This window comes from Saccopteryx leptura, chromosome 1 (genome assembly GCF_036850995.1).
Source record: "Saccopteryx leptura isolate mSacLep1 chromosome 1, mSacLep1_pri_phased_curated, whole genome shotgun sequence".
Classification (NCBI taxonomy): Eukaryota; Metazoa; Chordata; class Mammalia; order Chiroptera; family Emballonuridae; genus Saccopteryx; species Saccopteryx leptura.
The window spans coordinates 247,762,271-247,782,432 of record NC_089503.1 but is presented as its reverse complement, the minus strand read 5'-3'; the positions used below and the strand labels follow the sequence as shown (position 1 = coordinate 247,782,432).

The 20,162-nt window shown below is 45.2% G+C and overlaps 1 protein-coding gene across 7 annotated transcripts in view; it reads right to left on the bottom strand.

The window, feature by feature from the left end:
• The window catches only part of KDM4B (lysine demethylase 4B), a 169,365-nt gene that overhangs the window by 121,664 nt on the left and 27,539 nt on the right, over positions 1 to 20,162 (bottom strand). For all 7 annotated transcript variants that reach the window (XM_066344809.1, XM_066344812.1, XM_066344813.1 and 4 more), the window contains exon 2: positions 3,406 to 3,493. The gene's annotated coding sequence lies outside the window, so the exon portion shown is untranslated. The remainder of the gene's footprint in view (positions 1 to 3,405; positions 3,494 to 20,162) is intronic.

Genomic DNA, 20,162 nt, shown 5'->3' with positions numbered 1-20,162 from the left:
CAGAGACCCCCAGCCCTGTTCTATGCATTTCACATGGGTGACTTGTCCACTCCATACAATAAGCCTATGTTTCATAGTTCACTGAGGACACAGGGCCCCACTAGGGGAAGTCACATGCCCAGGCCAATGGTAGGTAGGTGGTAGGGCTAGATGCCCAGCCAGGCTCTGCTGAGACAGCCCGAGTCTCCCACTTCTCTCCCACCCTGGTGAGTGACAGGTGCCAGGACCTACCCACTTCCAATAGCTCTCATGTTTGGCTTGACTAGTCCTGGCCAGCTGGCTGCCTCTCCTCCAAGACTGGCTCACAAGTAGCCTACAGTGGAGGTGAATATAGCCTCTTTCAGAGGCTGCCTCACACCTGTCCACCCAAACACCTGGCACCATTGCTGAAATGTGACAGAGTATATTGGTCTCTTCCCTAAGACCAACTTGCCCCAGGCAGAGTGGGGCAGCCCTGGGGCCCTGCCCACGTGAGTGCTGCCTCATGTTAAAATCACAACACAGGGATGAATTTTCCAGCTAGAAGGTAGAAAACAGGTGATGAGACCGCAGGTAGAGCATTCTGCACATGCACACTTGGCAAGAGACACTCTACTCCAACCACTGTCATCAGATTCAGCTAGGTGGTAACTTTGTAGGATTTTCCCAAGCCTTTTTAAATGAAGATTTTTTTAGTAGGTAAATATAAGAAAAAAAATTAAAATGCATTACAAACCCATATGGAGTGTTGTAATACCAACACTCCATAACCCTTGACATATTTCTTGAATGAGGGCAAATAAAAATCTTGTGTGTACATATTTAAGAAATAGAAAAGGAATTTGACTAGACACCAGCCCTGAGTCAACCTTTTGGTTTACTGGAAACATGGTGGGAAGGACAGAGGATTAAGTAAGCGCTTCCCAAGAGAAAACTTGCAGAACTATCCAGAAAGAGTGATATGCTGTTTACCAGACAGTGCCATGCCAAAAAAGTGGGGATCTAACAACTCAATAATATAGAGACAAACAGCCCAATTAAAAAGTGGGCCAAGAATTTGAATAGACATTTCTGCAAAGAAGATACACAAAAGGTCAACAAGCACATGAAAAGGGGCTGAACATGTTAGTCAGCAGGGAAATGCAAATCGATACCACAATGAAATACCACTCACCCACACTAGAATGGCTAGAATAAAAAACAGACAATAACAAGAATAACAAGTGTTGATGAGGATATGGAGAAATTGGAGCCCTGATACACTGCAGGTGGGAATATTAAGATGGTAGAGCCACTCTGAAAAAGAGTGTGGTGGTTTAGACCAGTGTTTTTCAACTGCTAGTTCATGGACTGATGCTGGTCCACCAGAAATTTCATGCCAGTCCATGAAAGTTAACCACCCTGATGTTGTATAAAGATTATAGACCTGGTCCTGGCCAGTTGGCTCAGTGGTAGAGTATCGGCCCAGCATATGAATGTCCCAGTTTAATTTCTAGTCAGGGCACACAGGAGAAGTGACCATCTGCTTCTCCCTCCTTCCTCGTTTCTCTTCCCCTCCCACAGCCATGACTTAACTCAGTGGTCCCCAACCTTTTTTGGGCCACGGACCAGTTTAATGTCAGAAAATATTTTCACGGACTGGCCTTTAGGGTGGGACGGATAAATGTATCACGTGACCGAGACAAGCGTCAAGAGTGAGTCTTAGACGGATGTAACAGAGGGAATCTGGTCATTTTTAAAAAATAAAACATCATTCAGACCTAAATATAAATAAAACAGAAATAATGTAAGTTATTTATTCTTTCTCTGCGGACGGGTACCAAATGGCCCACGGACCGGTACAGGTCCGCGGCCTGGGGGTTGGGGACCACTGGCTTAACTGATTCAAGCGTGTTGGCCCCAGACATGAGAATGGCTCCATGGAACCTCTGCCTCAGGCACTAAAAATAGCTTGGTTGTGAGCATGACCCTAGATGGGCAGAGCATCAGCCCCAGGTGGGGGTTGCTGGGTAGATCCTGGTCAGGCTGTATGTGGGAGCCTCTATCTCCCCTCCTCTCACTTGGAAAAGAAAGGAAAAAATAATATTATAGACCCAATGATTATAGACTGTACTGGTTTAGACAAGATTATGATCAGCAGAATAAGACACCAAGTTCCCCAAAGACATCCACATCCTAATCCAAATGTGACTATGCTCCTTTCATGGCAAAAGGGACATCTTGCAGATGGGATTAAGTTAAGCAACCTGTAATGGGAATGATCCTGGATCCCCCAGGGGTCCCAGTGTTATCACAAGGAGATATAAAGAAAGCAGTGGAGATCGGATGACAGAGCAATGAAGGTAGAGGCTGAATTGATTCCAGAAATGAGCCGCAAGGAGAGGAAAGCAGGTGGTCCCTTAAAGCTGAAAAAGCTCAGAGAGATCAATGTTACCCCAAAGTCTCCAGAAGAAGTGACCCTGCCAACACTTTTAGCCCCCATACGACTCATTCCAGACTTCTGATCCCAGAACTGTCAAAGAATAAATATGGGTTGTTTACAGTCACCAGGTATATGGTCCTGTTGCAGCCGTTGTGGGACACACACATGGGATCAAAGAAGAATGTTTCTGAAAAGTGGTTCAGGGTGTTTGATGCATTTGAAAAGGCCATGTTCTAGTCCACACCTAGCCCTAATTAGCCATGTGGCATGCGTCTGAGGTCAACACTGAACATGAGGCAGTCTTTCTCAGGCCACTGGGAGCAGCCAATGTGGCAAGGAGTGAACAGGACTGTTCCTCCTCCACCCTGTTACCCCCACAACCATGGGTGTGAGCTGGGAGGTGATTAGCTTATTTCCTCTCTTATCAGTGACCACCTTGTGCCACCATCAGAGGCCACAACTTTAAAACTCTCTGTCCTCTGTCCCTGGATTATTAGAAAAGTATAGGAAACAGTGAATAGCCTAGAGTTGAAACCCAGAGCATCAGGGCAATGTAATTCTTTTAAACTTCCATTTTAAATTCCCCACCTCCCAAATGTGACTGGTTACTATATTTGATAGATTGTGGAGTGGGGTGAATAGGGCCCTCAAGGACCCCAGAAGTGGTGTCCCACCTGATCTATACAACATAAACAGAGCAGCCCATCCTGCCCGACCCCAGCATCAGTTGAAATGCACAGTGGCTCTCAGGGCTTCTAGAAGCAAGGGACAGACAGACATTCAGATGCTGAAAGCTGAGAGTACAAACATAGTGTGTGTAGACCACAGAAGAGACATCCAGCAGAGCCAGGGGGTTCCGTGCTCCTCTATCTAAGGGCATTATATAGACCCTGGACACCCCAGAAACTCAGGAACAAACAGGGCCATCTTCTCCCCGAAGTATGCAGGCCTCACAGCCACCTGGGAGGAGGCTACAGCCTTCAGTGTCTTGATCTTGCACTTACTTGAAAGTTCCTAGTATATTCTGATAGCAAAGCTGCAGAGATACTCTAGTAAATGGCTCGAATTTCTGTCCAGCAATGGTGATGGTTCCTAAAATGCACAAAATAAAAGCATAATTAATTAACTTGATCACATGCTTAAGTCTATATTCCACATTACACTCCTAACAGCAGCATGTAGCCCTAGAATGCTCTCTTTTGCCTTTATTCAGATGTTTCAAATCCTTGCCACTTTGCAGGAACACAAAAATCCATTTTAAGCTAATCGTCCACTTAACAGTAGCTAAGGAAGCAAGAACCTCCACAAAAAAATTAAGAACAAATTAAAGCTCTGGCCGGTTGACTCAGTGGTAGAGCGTCGGCCTGGCGTGCAGGAGTCCCGGGTTTGATTCCCAGCCAGGGCACACAGGAGAAGCACCCATCTGCTTCTCCACCCCTCCCCCTCTCCTTCCTCTCTGTCTCTCTCTTCCCCTCCCGCAGCCAAGGCTCCACTGGAGCAAAGTTGGCCTTGGCGCTGAGGATGGTTCTATGGCCTCTGCCTCAGGTGCTAGAATGGCTCTGGCTGCAACAGAGCATCGCCCCCTGGTGGGCATGCCAGGTGGATCCCGATCGGGTGCATGCGGGAGTCTGTCTGACTGCCTCCCTGTTTCCAACTTCAGAAAAATACAAAAAAAAAATTTTTTTTAAGAACAAATAAAACCAGAGAAGTTTCTGGAAACAAGGTACAGGCAGCTTCTGAGAGGTTTACAAGAAGTTCTGTCTCCTGTGGATCCATCCCTATAGCCAGGAAAGATGCCTCTCCAAGGAGGAAACTCACACAGACAACATGACCTCCATCTGCACCCCCAGGAGGTGTACAGAGGAAGAGCACACAGGGAGAGCCTAGCAGGTGCTGTGCAGACCCTACCAAGGGCAGGGTCCCGACCTAGGAATTTACAGTTCGGCAGAGATACTCCAGTACTTGTTTAATGGATGCAGCATGAAACTCTAAACTTGGCTTTGGCCCCAGGACCTTTGACAATCTTTGGTACAGCTATCCCAGCTCACCAGCTCTCCAGATCCATGAACCCCAATGGCATAGGGTCTCCTGGATGTTCCCTGGGCCTTTGCACATACTGTCCATAACCTGAGCATCCCAGTAGGCCCTAAGCATCCCAGGAAGAGCAAATCGCCCCTTGGGGCCCTGGCTGAACTCAGTACCATACCCTTTTTCCAATTCACCAAGAGTTAAATAGCACAGGTTTTACCACCACCCTCACAATAGGCAATGCACACTGGCTTTTTTTTTTTTTTAAGTGAGAGGGACGAAGATAGAGAGGCAGACTGGGATCTAACCAGCAACCCCCGGCAACCCCTGGCAACCCCCATCTGGGACCAGTGTTCAATCAACTGAGCTATCTTCAGCACCTGAGGCCAACACTGACCAACCAAGCTATCCTCAGCATCCGGGGCCGACACTTGAACCAATCAAGCCACTGGCTGTGAGAAGGGAACAGAGAGAGAAGGGGGACAAAAAAGGGAAGAGAAGTAGATGGTCACTTCTCCTGTGCAGGGATCAAATCCAGGGCATCCTCATGCTGGGTCAATGAGCCGATGATCTATCCACTGAGCCAACCTGCCACAGCCACACTGACATTTTTAATCTTACTTTAATCCGGTTTTTAAAATTACTGGGCACAACTCATTTTAGTGATTTCACTGCCTTTTAACAGGTCACAACCCCTGGTTGAAATGCCACATGAAGCTGTGAAATTGGTGGACCTAAGGGTACACACATCTCCCTCTGGACACAGTAAACTGTTGTAGGCTCTACCAAGGGCTCCTCGGCCTCTCCCACCTCCTGCATGGCTGAAGGCTGCCCCACTCCACAGCCCTTCCAGCCCCTGACATCAGCCAAAGCTGAAGTCAGAGGATCTGATTACTGTGGAATCTCTCCATGTAGCTGTAGCGGGCAGAATAACGGCTGCCAAGGATGTCCACGTCAGACTCCCTACAACCTGTGGCAATGCTCCCTTCTAAGGCAAAAGGGACTTTGCAGATGGGATTAAGTGAGGGATCATAAAATGGAAAGATTATCCTGGATTATCAGGTAGGCTCTGTCATCATAAGGGTCCATATAAGAGGAAGGTGGGAGGGTCAGAGTCAGAGGAGATACGATTATGAAAGCAGAGGTCAGAATGATGTGCTATGAAGATGGAAGGGGTCACAAGGCAAGTAGTACAGGTGCCTCCAGAAACTAGAAATGACAAAGAACAGGTGCTCCCCTGGAGCCTCCATATACCCAGCCTTGACCACACCTTGATCTTAGCCTCGTGAGACCATGTCAGACTTCCAGCCTCCAGAACTGTGAGATAATGTATGTTGTTTAAGTCACTAAGTCTGTGGTCATCTGTCAGGACAGCAAAAGAGACTAATGTTATAACATCAATGTGCATTTTCCTGATCACAGAGGAGATAAGAGGTCTTTTTACTTCCACTGACCACACAGGCCTTTCTGCTGTGAATTGCCAGACCCTATCTCTCATCTATGCCTCAATGGATCATTTGTAACTGTCTCCCCACCTGGACATGGGTTGCCCCTATCAGCACATGGTTTGAAAGGCAGAGAAACCACCAGGCCCTGTAATTCTCAGCTGGACAGACCCCAATCTGCTGCTGCCCATGGTGCTAGGCCACTGAGACCATGGATTCTTCTGTTCTTACACTTCGGGGGCCAAAAGCACCAACCCCCAAGCCAGGAGGATAGAAGTGCTGGGGTTGAAGTCAAGGCCCATTCTCAGGCCACAGGCTGAGGTGAGACCTCTATGCACCCTGACCCATCTCTACAAGGAACGCAGGTCCAGACTAACCCACATTTACTGCTCCTCTGCAGGATGCCCTGCAGGCTCTGGGATGCAGAGACCTGGCCTCAGACCTAGCCCCACACCCGCTCAACACAAGGCAGCCAGGGTTGAGGGATCAGAGGACCCTATGTGTGGGCTGTGCAAAGGGGCTTCCTTCCAAAAGGGGGAATGACTTTACAGTGGAGAAACCTGGCAAACACAACTCAATCAGGGGATCAAGGTCAACATAAATAATAAGTCATGGTGACACAATACCCTGCATATGACAGAATGAGAAAGGACCCTTTACCTTGGGGGTCTTCCTCCCAGAAAACATCACCCCTTCTAGCCATGAGAAAAACACCAAACAAACCACAATTTAGAAACTTTGTACAAAATCCCTCACCAATAATACTCCTCAAAACTGCCAAAGTCACCAAAAACAAGAAAAATATGAAAAGCTGTCACAGCCTAGAGGAGCCTAAGGAGATATGACAACTAAATGTAATAGGGGATCCTGAACGGGTTTCTGAGACAAAGAAAGGACATTGAGAAAACTGAGGAAATCCGATTATAGTATGGACTTTAGTTGATAAGAATGTATTTATTCATTTTGACAAATACACCAACCTAATGTAAGATGTTCATAATAAGAAAACTGGGGGGGGGGAGGGGTTGTTTATGAGAATTCTATCTACTCAATTTCTCTGTAAATCTAAACTATTTAAAAAATTAAGTCAAAGTAATTTTTAAAAAGAAAAACAAATCAAAAAGACCCAGGCAGGCTGGGTCTCATGCCTCCTGCTGCCCAGGCTGGCCTGGCCCAGCTGCTGACCTCGCTGTTGGTCCTGGGAAATCTGGGGCGCTAAGAATAGAACTCAAGAGGGAGTCCGGTTGCAGCTAGGTAAGAGCCTGCAGTGGTGACCCAAGGCATCAGACACCAATGCCCCTAAAAAGCATAGTTGGACCATTTCTCCTTTAAAATGATGCAGTCTAACTACTAGATGACGTTGTTATTCTGACATGGCCGCCCCGAGCCCACAGATACTGACAGAAGCAGTAGGCATAGTGCCTTACTGCTCCACCTCCTCTATGAAGGGCAGGCAGGTGGGGCCAGAAATGAAAAGAAGCAGGAACCAGAGAAAGAGCCAGCTATACCTCACCACTGAGGCATCAGAACTACCACTGGCTAGGGGCATCTCTGGGAACCCACAACTTGGCCTCCACACCCAAGGTGGGGACCCCTGGGCCCTGGTCCTAACAGCTCTCAGCTGTCCAAGGTTGAACTTTGGGATGGGTCCACGGGCTGTGCCCACAACAGGCCACACTACCCATTCTCACCCTACAGGTAGGCCCAGGGTCTGAGAGGCAGAGAGCTGACTGGGAGTCCTATGCACCAGTGAGGAAGAAAACAATCACCTGTACACTTGGTTACCTGACTTAGGAGGGCTCAACTCCCCAATCTGCCTACTCATCCCACACCACAAGGCCCAAGTGGTCCCCAAAGGAGCCAGGTGTCTCCTGCTGCCTACTGAAGCCTACTGGGTCTTTGTGCCCCTCACAGAGCGGGAAGGTCACCCAAAGCCTTGAAAGGATCCACTGACTTGAACACTGTATTGTCCAATCAGTATGAACTCAAGGATTTTTTAAAAAATAGATAGATAGATATATAGATAGACAGACACAGATACAAATATAGAGGTGCACAGATGCACAAGATGATATTCATATCTCCATGTTCTGCCAACTAACAGGCCTAGGAAGCCATGATACCCCCAGCACTGAGTATAGCCAGCGGCCAGATGATCGTTTCTCAATATTGTTCTCCAACATACAGAACAAGGTTCCTTGGAAAAGTGGTCAACTCCAGAGTTGGGGCAGGGAGCACACAAGATGAGCCTGAACATCTTGTAGGGCAGGAAAGAAGAAAGCCCTTACTTGCGGATTCAGACACAAAAGAAGGACCTGGAACTCAAATAGGAAGGACACAGGGCAACCACAGCAAGGATCACTCAGGCAAAATGATAAATAGTGATGGTGCTGGATTATAGCCAACAGATAAATATATACGCATAGGTCTTTACTAGTATAAAATTTAAAAGGGAGAAGGGACAGCCCTCTCCTACAAAAGAATTCTAATTCATAAATGGAGAGGTACTAAAGGTGATACATGTCATCATGAGAAGGCCAAACCAGTAAATATTGCATATAATTGTTGTCAATCTGAAATCTACAGGTAGAAGTTTGAGGAGAAACAGGTGTTGGCATTGTCTCAAATCCCAAAGGGAAAAAGAGTAACATTCCAGTGGAGACCCCTAGATGGGCAGAGCATCGCCCCCTGGTGGGCTTGCCGGGTGGATCCTGGTCAGGTGCATGCAGGAGTCTGTCTCTTTGCCTCCCTGCTTCTCACTTCAGAAAAATACAAAGAGAGAGAGAAAGAGAGAGTTGTCTTAGCCCAGAAAAACCTGAGAAAATGTGACAACTAAATGTAGCATGGCATCCTGGATGGGACCCTGGGGCAGAAAGTGAAACAACTGGTAAAGTGCTAATAAAATCCACAGTTTGGTAAATACTATTCTTCCACGCTTCTTGCTTATTTAGTTTGGGCCATTCTGTGGTTAAGAGCTAACATTCAGGAAGGTGGCTGAAAGGTACACAAGAACTCTATGCACTGTCTTTGCAACATTTAAAAAAGTCTAAAATTATTTCAAAATAAAACATCAAAAAAATAAAAACCTCTACTTCTGTCCTCTGAAGCTCACTGCACAGCAGGTTTCAGCTGAAAGAGGAGAGTCAGGCTGTAAAAAGATCCAAACTGATAAGAAAAAGCAAGGTGACACCACACTACAATCCTGTTTCAGAAGCCATAAAAGAGCCAACCAGCCAAATGCAAGATCCTTTATGTTTGAAAGAACGAAAAAAGTGACATTTTTCATCAGCCTTTGCACATTGAGTATATAGCCTCTTATTTACAAATATCTCATCAGGCCCCAGCTCACTGGCTCAGTGGTAGAGCATTGGCCCGGTGTGGGGATGTCCCAGGTTCAATTCCCAGTCAGGGCACACAGAAGAAGCAACCATCTGCTTCTCCACCCCTCCATCCCTCTCCTTTCTCTCTTTCCCTCTCTCTCTCTCTCTCTCTTCCCCTCCCACAGCAATGGCTCAATTGATTCGAGTGCAATGGCCGTGTAGTACTGGCATAAAGATAGACATAGCAATCAATGGAAGAAGAGTTGACAGTCCAGAAATAAACCTACGCATTTAAAGTCAGTTGATTTTCAATGAGGTTGCCAAGATCATTCAATGGGGAAAGAACAGTCTTTTCAGCTGGAACAACTGAATATACACATACAAAAGAATAAAGTTGGGGCCCTGGCTGGTTGGCTCAGTGGTAGAGCGTCGGTCAGGTGTGTGTGTAAGTCCCAGGTTCGATTCCCAGCCAGGGCACACAGGAAAAGCGCCCATCTGCTTCTCCACCCTTCCCCCTCTACTTTCTCTCTAACTCTGTCTTCCTCTCCTGCAGCCAAGGCTCCATTGCAGCAAAGTTGGCCCAGGCACTGAGGATGGCTACATGGCCTCTGCCTCAGGCGCTAGGATGGCTCTGGTTGCAATGGAACAATGACTCAGATGGGCAGAGCATCACCCCCTGGTGGGCTTGCCAGGTGGATCCTGGTTGGGTGCTTGCAGGAGTCTCTCTCTGCCTCCCTGCTTCTCACTTCAGAAAAATACAAAAAAATAATAAATAAAAAAGAATGGAGTTGGACCCTTACCTCACACCACAGACAAAAGTTAACTCAAATGTATCACAGATTTAAATGTAAGAGCTAAAACTATAAAACTTAGAAGAAAACATATGAATTAATCTTTGTTACTTTGGATTAGGCAAAGGTTTCTAGATACACAACCAAAAAAGCAAAAGTAGCAAAAGAAAAAAATATAATCAGATTGATTTTCAAAGGACATAATCAAGAAAGTGAAGACAATCCATAGAATAGGTGAAGATATTTGCAAATCTTTTATATCTCAGAAGGAACTTTCATTGAAAATATATAAAGAACTCACAGTTCAACAACAAAAGACAAATAGCCTAACTTACAAATGGGTAAAGGATTTGAACAAACATTTCCCCAAAGAAGATATACAAATAACTAACAAACACATGAGAAGACACTCAACATCACAGCAACGGAGCAAGGGAGAACAGAGGCCAAAATCCCAAAAAGAGCTATGACAGGGCAGATGGTATAGCCTTATAATTTAAATCAGGGGTCGGGAAACTTTTTGGCTGAGAGAGCCATGAACGTTACATATTTTAAAATGTAATTCCGTGAGAGCCATACAATGACCCATGTACGTTATGCATTATCCAATAAAAATTTGGTGTTGTCCTGGAGGACAACTGTGATTGGCTCCAGTCACCTGCAACCATGAACAAGAGAGGTAGGAAATGAATGGATTGTAATACATGAGAATGTTTTATATTTTTAATATTTTTTTAATTAAAGATCTGTCTGCGAGCCAGATGCAGCCATCAAAAGAGCCACATCTGGCTCACAAGCCATAGGTTCCCGACCCTTGATTTAAATGATACTTTTCATGGTATCTCCTTCTTTGATCTCTCAAGCTTTGGCCCTGGAAACTATGGTGGGGCCGTGCAGACAAACAGAGCGCCAACAGCCTGTTCCCAGCCCCATGTGTGACCTAGAACAAGTTCATAATCTCTGGGCCTCAGTTTTCTCATCTGTAAAGTGGGGGATCATGGCCCTGGCTAGTTGGCTCAGTGGAGAGAGCATTGGCCCATTGTATGAACATCCTGGGTTCGATTCCCAGTTAGGGCACACAAGAGAAGCAACCATCTGCTTCTCTCTCCCTCCCTCTCTCCCTTCTCTCCCTCCTCTCCCTCTTTCCCTCCTGCAAACAGTGGCTTAATTGGTTAGTTTGGTTGGTCTGAGTGCATCAGCCTCAGGTGCTAAAAAAAAATAGCTCAGCTGATTTGAGCATCAACTCCAGACAGGAGTTGCCAGCTGGATACCTGTCGGGGTGCATGTGAGAATCTGTCTCATGATCTTCCTTCCCCTCACTTAAAAAAAGAATACCAAAAAAATGGGCAAACACCATACTAATGCCCTGCTCCTGGAGTTGTGAGGGGTTAAATGAGGTGACAGAAAACACTTAAAGGGAACCCTAGTACATTTTAAACCCTCAATATGTGGCAGTTGTTAGGGGCCTTGCCATTTAAGAGGCTCACACAGGCAAAGAAGGGATATCTGATGGCACTCTGGGTGAAGTGCCCTAGTCCATACATGTTCCCAGTGTCTCTAAAGCACAATCTTGCAATATCTCTTTTTTGAAAAATGCCCACCCCCTTCTAACCATCCGCTCTTAGACCTGTATGTTCCAGACACACAGCCTGTCCATTCACCCAGATTTATCATAGGGCCTTCCTCTGCAAGGTCCAGAGCATGAAAGGTTGACAATTCAGCACCTGATAGCAGGGTATGAACTAACTAAACAGATCTCTATGGGAGCATTGAAACCAGGCAATGTTCCATCTGGATCTCGTGAACTGTGAGATGTCTTGAAGAGATCTGACAAATTGTGTGGTACACACAGCACACACTTAGCATGTCATAAAGAATGCATGTACACATGTCTTTCTAGTGGGTGACTTCCAATGGGGAAAGGGGACTACAGATCAGGGAGAGAAGGGAAGAACAGTGGCTTCTTAAAGCACTTGTTAAGGACTTTTTTTTTTAAATGTATGTGAAATGTTTTGTTCCCACCTTTGCCCTCTTTCACCTCATTCTTTTTTATTTTCTTTGCAGAGACAGAGAGAGTCAGAGAGAGGGATAGATAGGGATGGACAGACAGGAACAGAGAGAGATGAGAAGCATCAATCATCAGTTTTTTCTTGCGACACCTTAGTTGTTCATTGATTGCTTTCTCATATGTGCCTTGACCGTGGGGCTACAGCAGACCGAGTAACCCTTTGCTCGAGCCAGCAACCTTGGGTCCAAGCTGGTGAGCTTTGCTCAAACCAGATGAGTCCGCGCTCAAGCTGGCGACCTCGGGGTCTCGAATCTGGTTCCTCCACCTCCCAGTCCGACGCTCTATCCACTGCGCCACCGCCTGGTCAGACTTTTTTTTTTAAATTTAGAGAGAGGCAAACAGAAAGACAGAGACAAGAACATCAAACAGTTCCTATATGTGCACTAACTAGGGATCAAACCAGCAACCTCCTCTAGATGATTCCCACCAACCGAGTTATCTGGCAAGGACTTAATTTTTTATTGATTGATTGATTTTTAGAAACACAAAGGGGGAGGGACAAAGCATTCATTTGTTGTTCCACCAGTCGTGCATTCATTGGTTGCTTCCCGTGTATGCCCTGACCACAAATCAAACCTGCAACCTTGGCATATTGGGACAATGCTCTGATTGAACTAACCAGCCAGGTCCCTTTTTTTTTATTTTAAAGATTTTATTGATTGGTTTTAGAAAGAGAGAGAGAGAAAGGCAGGGTCGGGGGAGGAGGAGTAGGAAGCATCAATTTGTAGTTGCTTCTCGCATGTGCCTTAACTGGGCAAGCAGTTTCTAACCAGCAACCTCAGCACTCCAGTTCAAGGCTGGGACGACTAGGTGGACATTTGGGAAAAGATAAAATAAGGTTCATACCTCCCACCACCTGCACCAATGAACTCCAAACTGATGAGGGATCTACATGAAAAGAATGCAACCATTCGGGTACTAGAAGAAAACATGGTAAATTCCTCTTCAAGCTCAGTGTAGGGAAAAGGCTTTTTAACTAGGACTCAAAATCCAGAGGCAATAAATTAAAAAATTCATAAATTTGACTATGTCAATATTTAAAAACACTTCTGTAGGGCAAAAAAAACCCCAAACATAAAAAAGTCAAAATGCAACTGAGAAACAGAGAAAACATTTGCAATACATACCCCAGAGAGCTTACCTCTCTAATAGATATTAAAGTTTTAAAAGTCTGGAGAAGGACCTGGCCAGTAGGCTTAGTGGTAGAGCATCAGCCCAGCATGTGGATGCCCTGGGTTTGATTCCTGGTCAGGGCACACAGGACAAGTGACCATCTGCTTCTCTACCCCTCCCCCTCCTCTCTCTCTCTCTCTCTCTCTCTCCTTCTTCTTCTTCTTCTCCCTCAGCTATGGCTTGACTGGCTCAAGTACACTGGTCCCAGGCACTGAGGATGGCTCTGTGACATCTCCACCTCAGGCACTAAAAATACCTCAATTGAAAGCATGGCCCCAGATGGACAGAGTATCGGGCCCCAGACGGGGGTTGCCGGGTGGATCCCAGTTGGGGCACAAGCGGGAGTCTCTCTCTCTCTCTCTCTCTCTCTCTCTCCCCACCTCTCACTTGGAAAAGAAGGAAAAAAAATTAAAAATAAAAGGTTTGGAGAGAGGCAAACAGAAAGACAGAGACAAGAACATCAAACAGTTCCTATATGTGCACTAACTAGGGATCAAACCAGCAACCTCCTCTAGATGATTCCCACCAACCGAGTTATCTGGCAAGGACTTAATTTTTTATTGATTGATTGATTTTTAGGCGGTGGCGCAGTAGATAGAGCGTCGGACTGGGATGTGGAAGACCCAGGTTCGAGACCCCGAGGTCGCCAGCTTGAGCGCGGTTTCATCTGGTTTGAGCAAAAGCTCACCAGCTTGAGCCCAAGGTCCCTGGCTCAAGCAAGGGGTTACTCAGTCTGCTGAAGGCCCATGGTCAAGGCACATATGAGAAAGCAATCAATGAACAACTAAGGTGTTGCAACGCGCAACGAAAAACTAATGATTAATGTTTCTCGTCTCTCTCTGTTCCTGTCTGTCTGTCCCTGTCTATCCCTCTCTCTGACTCTGTCTCTGTAAAAAAAAAAAAAAAAAAAAAAAGGTTTGGAGCAAATAGATCAAAAATGCAATTGAGGCCCTGGCCAATGTTTCAGTGGATAGAGCAGCAGGCCAGCATATGCACATCCCAGGTTCAATTCCTGGTCAGAGCACACAGGAGAAGTGACCACCTGCTTTTCTCCCCACCCCTCTCCCTTTTCTCTTACTCTTCCCCTCCCTCAGCCAGCTCAATTGGTTTGAACATGGCTCCAGGCACTGAGGATAGCTCAGCTGGTCCAAAGGAGTCAGCCTTGGGCACTAAAAATAGCTTGGTACTCCAGCATCAGCCCCAGATGGGGTTGCCAGGTGGATCCTGGTCAGAATGCATGCAAGAATCTGCCTGCCTCATTATCTTCCCTCCTTTCATCTAAAAAAAATGCAATTGAATAATGGGTGAAAAACAGACAATTCACAGAAAAGATACAAAAATAGCATTTAATATGTTAAACCAGGGGTCCCCAAACTTTTTACACAGGGGGCCAGTTCACTGTCTCTCAGACCGTTGGAGGGCCGGACTATAAAAAAAACAATGAACAAATTCCTATGCACACTGCACATATCTTATTGTAAAGTAAAACAAAACAGGAACAAATACAATATTTAAAATAAAGAACAAGTAAATTTAAATCAACAAACTGACCAGTATTTCAATGGAAACTATGCTCTTCTCACTGACCACCAATGAAAGAGGTGCCCCTTCTGGAAGTGCGGCAGGGGCCGGATAAATGGCCTCAGGGGGCCGCATGCGGCCCGCAGGCCGTAGTTTGGGAACCCTTGTGTTAAACAATGCTCTATCTACCTCACTAATAATTTCAGAAATGCTAATTAAAACTACACAGATCCAGACCTGGTCAGGTGGCTCAGTGGATATAGTGTCAGCCTGCACACCAAGGTCACAGGTTTAATCATACATACAAGAAGCAACCAATGAGCACACAACTAAATAGAACTAAGTGAAACAAGTTGATAATTCTCTCTTTCTCTTTCCCTCTCTCTCAAATCAAAGAAAAAATAAAAAATTAAAATGACACAGATCCTATTTGTCATCTCTGACAGGCAAATATTTTTAAAATAGAAAAGAATAGGCTGTGGGACTAGACTCTCTCATCTTATAGTGCTAGTGGGAGTAACCCAATACCACCTTCTAGAAGGAAACTTAGCAGAAGCTAACAAAACACATTTGCTCTTATCTTTTGACCCAGCAACATCACTTCTAGAAACCCACCCTGATAACACTGTTCCAACAATATGAAAATACCTATACAAAAGGGAATTCACTGCAGCACCATCTGTACCTGCAAGATACTGGAAACAACCTCAATGCCCAAGCAAGGGAGAGGCTGCATTGACTGTGCTGTACCCCATAGTAGACACCATACAGCTGCATAAGACAGCGAGGACATCTCCACAGCAGATGTACCAGTTTCCAATGAGAAGAACAAAGCATAAGAGTTCCCGATGACCCCACTTTTCATGTGAGAAAGGTGGAGCTATAAGAAAATATATGTCTGCTCTTTTGAGCAGCTAGGAAAGGATAAACCAGAGACTAGTGAGAGTAAAGAGGGATGAGGATGGGAGGAAGGGCAGAGAGGGGTGATGACAAGTCTCAGCATAGTCCTGACTTGTAACCATGCTAATGTCCGACATACTGAATAAAGGAATGAATAAATGAGAATGCATAAATTAAATCAACAAGAGTTGGAGGGGAAATCCTACTACAAAATACAAACAAATAAACCAAATATTTCAAGTAAATAATATAACCACAGTAAAAAGAGAAAAAAGAAAGAACTAACCCACATCACTTTTAAACGCAGTTTTAGAACTAGATGCCATGAAAATAAAGATAAAACAAATACTGACTTCTAGTCCGAAGGCTTATTTTACCATAGGTAACATGACAGGTTAATACTGACAAAAAAAAAAAAAAAAAGGAGTTTAAAAAAAAAGAAAGGGGAAGCCAGGTGTGAACTTGGTGTGAACTCATAGACAATGGGTAGAGAGAGAGCTGGAAGCAGAAATAAATATAGGTGTTGTGTGTGTCTGTGTGTGCGTATGTGTGTGTGTGCGTATGTGTGTGCTGATATATGCATACAAAGATAGACTCATGCTAATGTATGCACATGGATATTTATGCACACCTCTATTTCTCAGTTCTGGCTGATGAGAGTGCCTAGAAGCAAAGACACCCCAGTGGCAATGAGCACACTGAGCACCCAGATCTTGGTTTTTGAACAACATTGTCCACAAAGGACCCAGGGCTCCTTGCAGAAGAGGTCAATCCCAGAGCTGGGAAGAGTACAGGATGGGCCTGGAACATCTCAGTGTGTCCAAAAGTAAGTGAGTATACAGGGAATGGTGGGGATATGCCAAAATGACAGAAGGAGCAGGCACTGGCTCTCCCTCTAGGTGAATCTGGGACCACTGGAACAACATAAGGAGAGTGATGGATTATAAGCTACTAAATCAGGTAAGAATCCATGAGCCCACAGTTATATAAACACACACATGAGGAAGATGAGACAGTTTTTCCTTACAATACAAAGCCAACCAATGAATGAAGAAATGATGGTGTTAGATAATCACCATTTGGCAAAAATCAGCAGTAGCTGCTAAAACAAGCAGCGAGTGTTGGAGGAGTTAACAGGGTATTGACATGATCTCAGAGTAGTATCTCCCACAAGAAACTTATTAAACATAAATGATAAAATAGTGCCTGACCAGGCGGTGGCACAGTGGATAGAGCATCAGACTGGGATGTGGAGGACCCGGGTTTGAGACCCCGAGGTCGCTAGCTTGAGCGAGGGCTCATCTGGTTTGAGCAAAAACTCACCAGCTTGAACCTAAGGTCGCTGGCTCCAGCAAGGGGTTGCTCGGTCTGCTGAAGGCCCGCAGTCAAGGCACATATGAGAGAGCAATCGATGAACAACTAAGGTGTTGCAACGCGCAATGAAAAACTAATGATTCATGCTTCTCATCTCTCTCCGTTCCTGTCTGTCTGTCCCTGTCTATCCCTCTCTCTGACTCACTCTCTGTCTCTGTAAAAAATAAATAAATAAATAAAAATTTTAAAAAAGATGTTAAAATAGTAACTTTATGATAGAGAAACCTGGTAGAAACCTAGAAGACACCAAGTGATCGAAGTTGACACGACCAGAAATAGGACAAATTGACACCAGGGGCCTCCGGATACAACGTACCGAGGACACAAAATCACTTCTGGGATCTTCCTGCCAAAAGTATGTAACCTGAACTTGGTAGTGAGGAACTATCAGACAAACCCACATCAAGGGACAGCCTACAGAATAAGTGGCCTATACTTTTCAAAACATCAGTCATGAACTCCAAAGACAGACTCTGAAACTGTTCCAGATTGAAAGAAATAAAAGCAACATGACAACTGAATGCAATGTGTGATCCTGGATTCTCTTTTGAGAATTTGAAGAATTAACTTCCTCATTTTGATAATTTGATAATACCTTGTTTGGAAGAAATAAACACTGAAGTATTTAGAGAAAAGGAGTATCTAGAGGTATCTATCTGGAACAGTTTGAAAAAAATGCACAGAGAAAGAATGAGGGAGACAAAGAGAATAAAAGCAGATGCAGAAAATGGGAATTGGATGAAAGTTAGCAGGGAATTCTTCATATTATTCTTGCCAATTTTCCTGTAAATCTGAAATCATGTCTCCAACATTTTTTCTTATAAACAAAAAAAGCCATTCAGCGCTGGAGCCCCACTGCCTCTACCGTTCCCAAGCTGGTGCAAAAACTTGTCACTATCAAGCAGCTGCATGAGCAAGCCATGCAATTTGATCAGCTCCTGACACACTTGGACACAACACAGCAGATGATTGCTAATTCCCTCAAAGACAACATTACCCTCTTGACCCAGGTACAGACAACCATGCGTGAAAGCCTGGCCACTGTTGAAGGTAATTTTGTCAACACTGATGAATAGATGAAGAAACTCGGAAAGTGAGCCCCTTTGGGAGATGGAGAACAAGGGTAACACCTACCCCTTCGAACAGCTCACATAGGATTTCCCGTTAATTGTAACACACACATCCTCATCCTATTTGATACTGGGGACAAGGAGGTCTTCTTGCATGTGGGGTTTACCCTCCCTCCTCTGATGACTAGAGTGATGGCTGGGGGATATTAGATGCTGGGCTCCCCTCAGGCCCAGCAGATAAGGACGTGGGCCCAGGTGCATGTCCAATACTGCTTTGTCCAGTGGGAAGGATTGGGCCCTGCCCTCCAGCACAGCTTCTGTGGCTGATTGTAACACTGTACAACTGTATCTGACCATTAAATGCTGTTGTACTCTGAAAAAAAAAAAGCACTTGGATTTGAAAATAAAAGGAAAGTACTTGGGGAGAAGGGCAGGGAACCCAGGAAGGATGCAGGTATGGCTGCCAGCACTTGCTTTTGAAATGTCATGGACAAGAACAGCACCCCCCAGCCCACCTTCATTTTTACGAGACTCTCAATAGAATCATGACAGCAATGATCCTTTTGCCTAACAAGTAGGCAAAGGTCACCTGTCCCCCTGTCCCACAGCCCCAGGCAAGGGGCTGGAGCCACATAGAGACAGAAATGGACACCAACATCCCAGAAGCTGAGAGGAACAAGCAAACTCCCCACCGAGCCAGAAGGCCACCCTGGCAGACGCTCAGAACACTACCAGTCCATTCTTTACACATACATATAAGTCTAAAATGTTCTATAGTTAGCCACTTAAAACCATAAACATTAACAAAATAATCTTTGTTTCTCTTCAAATGTGTCTTGTACTTTTGTGGGCTTCTGTGTAGGCTCTGGGTGGGGACAGGAGACATACATGTAGACAAGTTACGTGCCAAAAGAACCCTGCTGGTGATCCTGAACAGGTTCACTGACCCCCTAAACATCACCCTTCTTCTAGAGTTTGCTCTAGGCCTTCCCTTGGAGCTACACTGGACCAGAGGTGACCAGTAAGGATGAAAAGGCCAGTGATGGGGGCACAGTTCACCCACATGCAGGTATGGCTCTAAGCACCTGGCATGCCTGATCAGACCCAAAACCCTAGGAAGCAGGTATTGTTTATCATAGCCCATTTCACAGATGGGGACACTGAGGCACATAGCAGTGAAGTAACTTGCCAAAGATCACACAGCCAGCAACAAGGAGCCCAGCTCTCAATCTGTGTCCTAACCACTAGCCTCACCAGCCCATGCAGACTAGCATGGAGACACATGGAAAACAAAGCTCTGTCCCCACCCTGTAATTCTATATTGGAGATCTTCATATAGTCCATAAAACTGAAAAGAGAAAAATACAGCCAATGTTTTTATAATAATTTTGGGAGGGTAAGACCTCTCTAGGCAGGTCACAAGACCATCTCTAGGCAGGTCACAAGACCAAGAGCTTTACAGGAAAATACAAATTTGGCAACAAACTTTAAAATATTCCATGTAATAACACATCAAAAATAAAGCTGGAAGATAAATGACAAACTGAGAAAAAAATGTGTAACAGAAAAAGGGTGCTAACAGCCCTAATATAGAAAGGGTTATTATAAAACACTTGTTCTCAACCATAGGTGATTCTGTCCTCCAGGGGACACTGGGAGATGTCTGGGGACATTGAGCTTATCATGACTGCGGGTGGGAAGGTGCTCCTGGTACTGAGTAGCTGGGGGCTAGGGATGCTGGTCAACACCCCACAGTGCCCAGGATAGACCCCACAGAATGATCCAGCACAAAGATGTCAATAGCGCTGAGGTTGAGAAACCTGTTATAAGTTAAAAAGAAAATAAACACCCAATATAACAAGTAGGCAATGGCTATAAACTGGCAATTCAAGAAAGCAGGGACTATGAGGTAACAGATTAAAAGAAAAGACAAAGCTATGGCTGTCACTGGTTTGAAGAAAGCCTCTAGCTGTTATGGGAAGATCAATCCAGACCACCTTTCTAGGGACAAATGAGCAACACACTCACAGAAGTTCACCTCAAGGAGATAGCAGCAAGGATGCTTACTGCA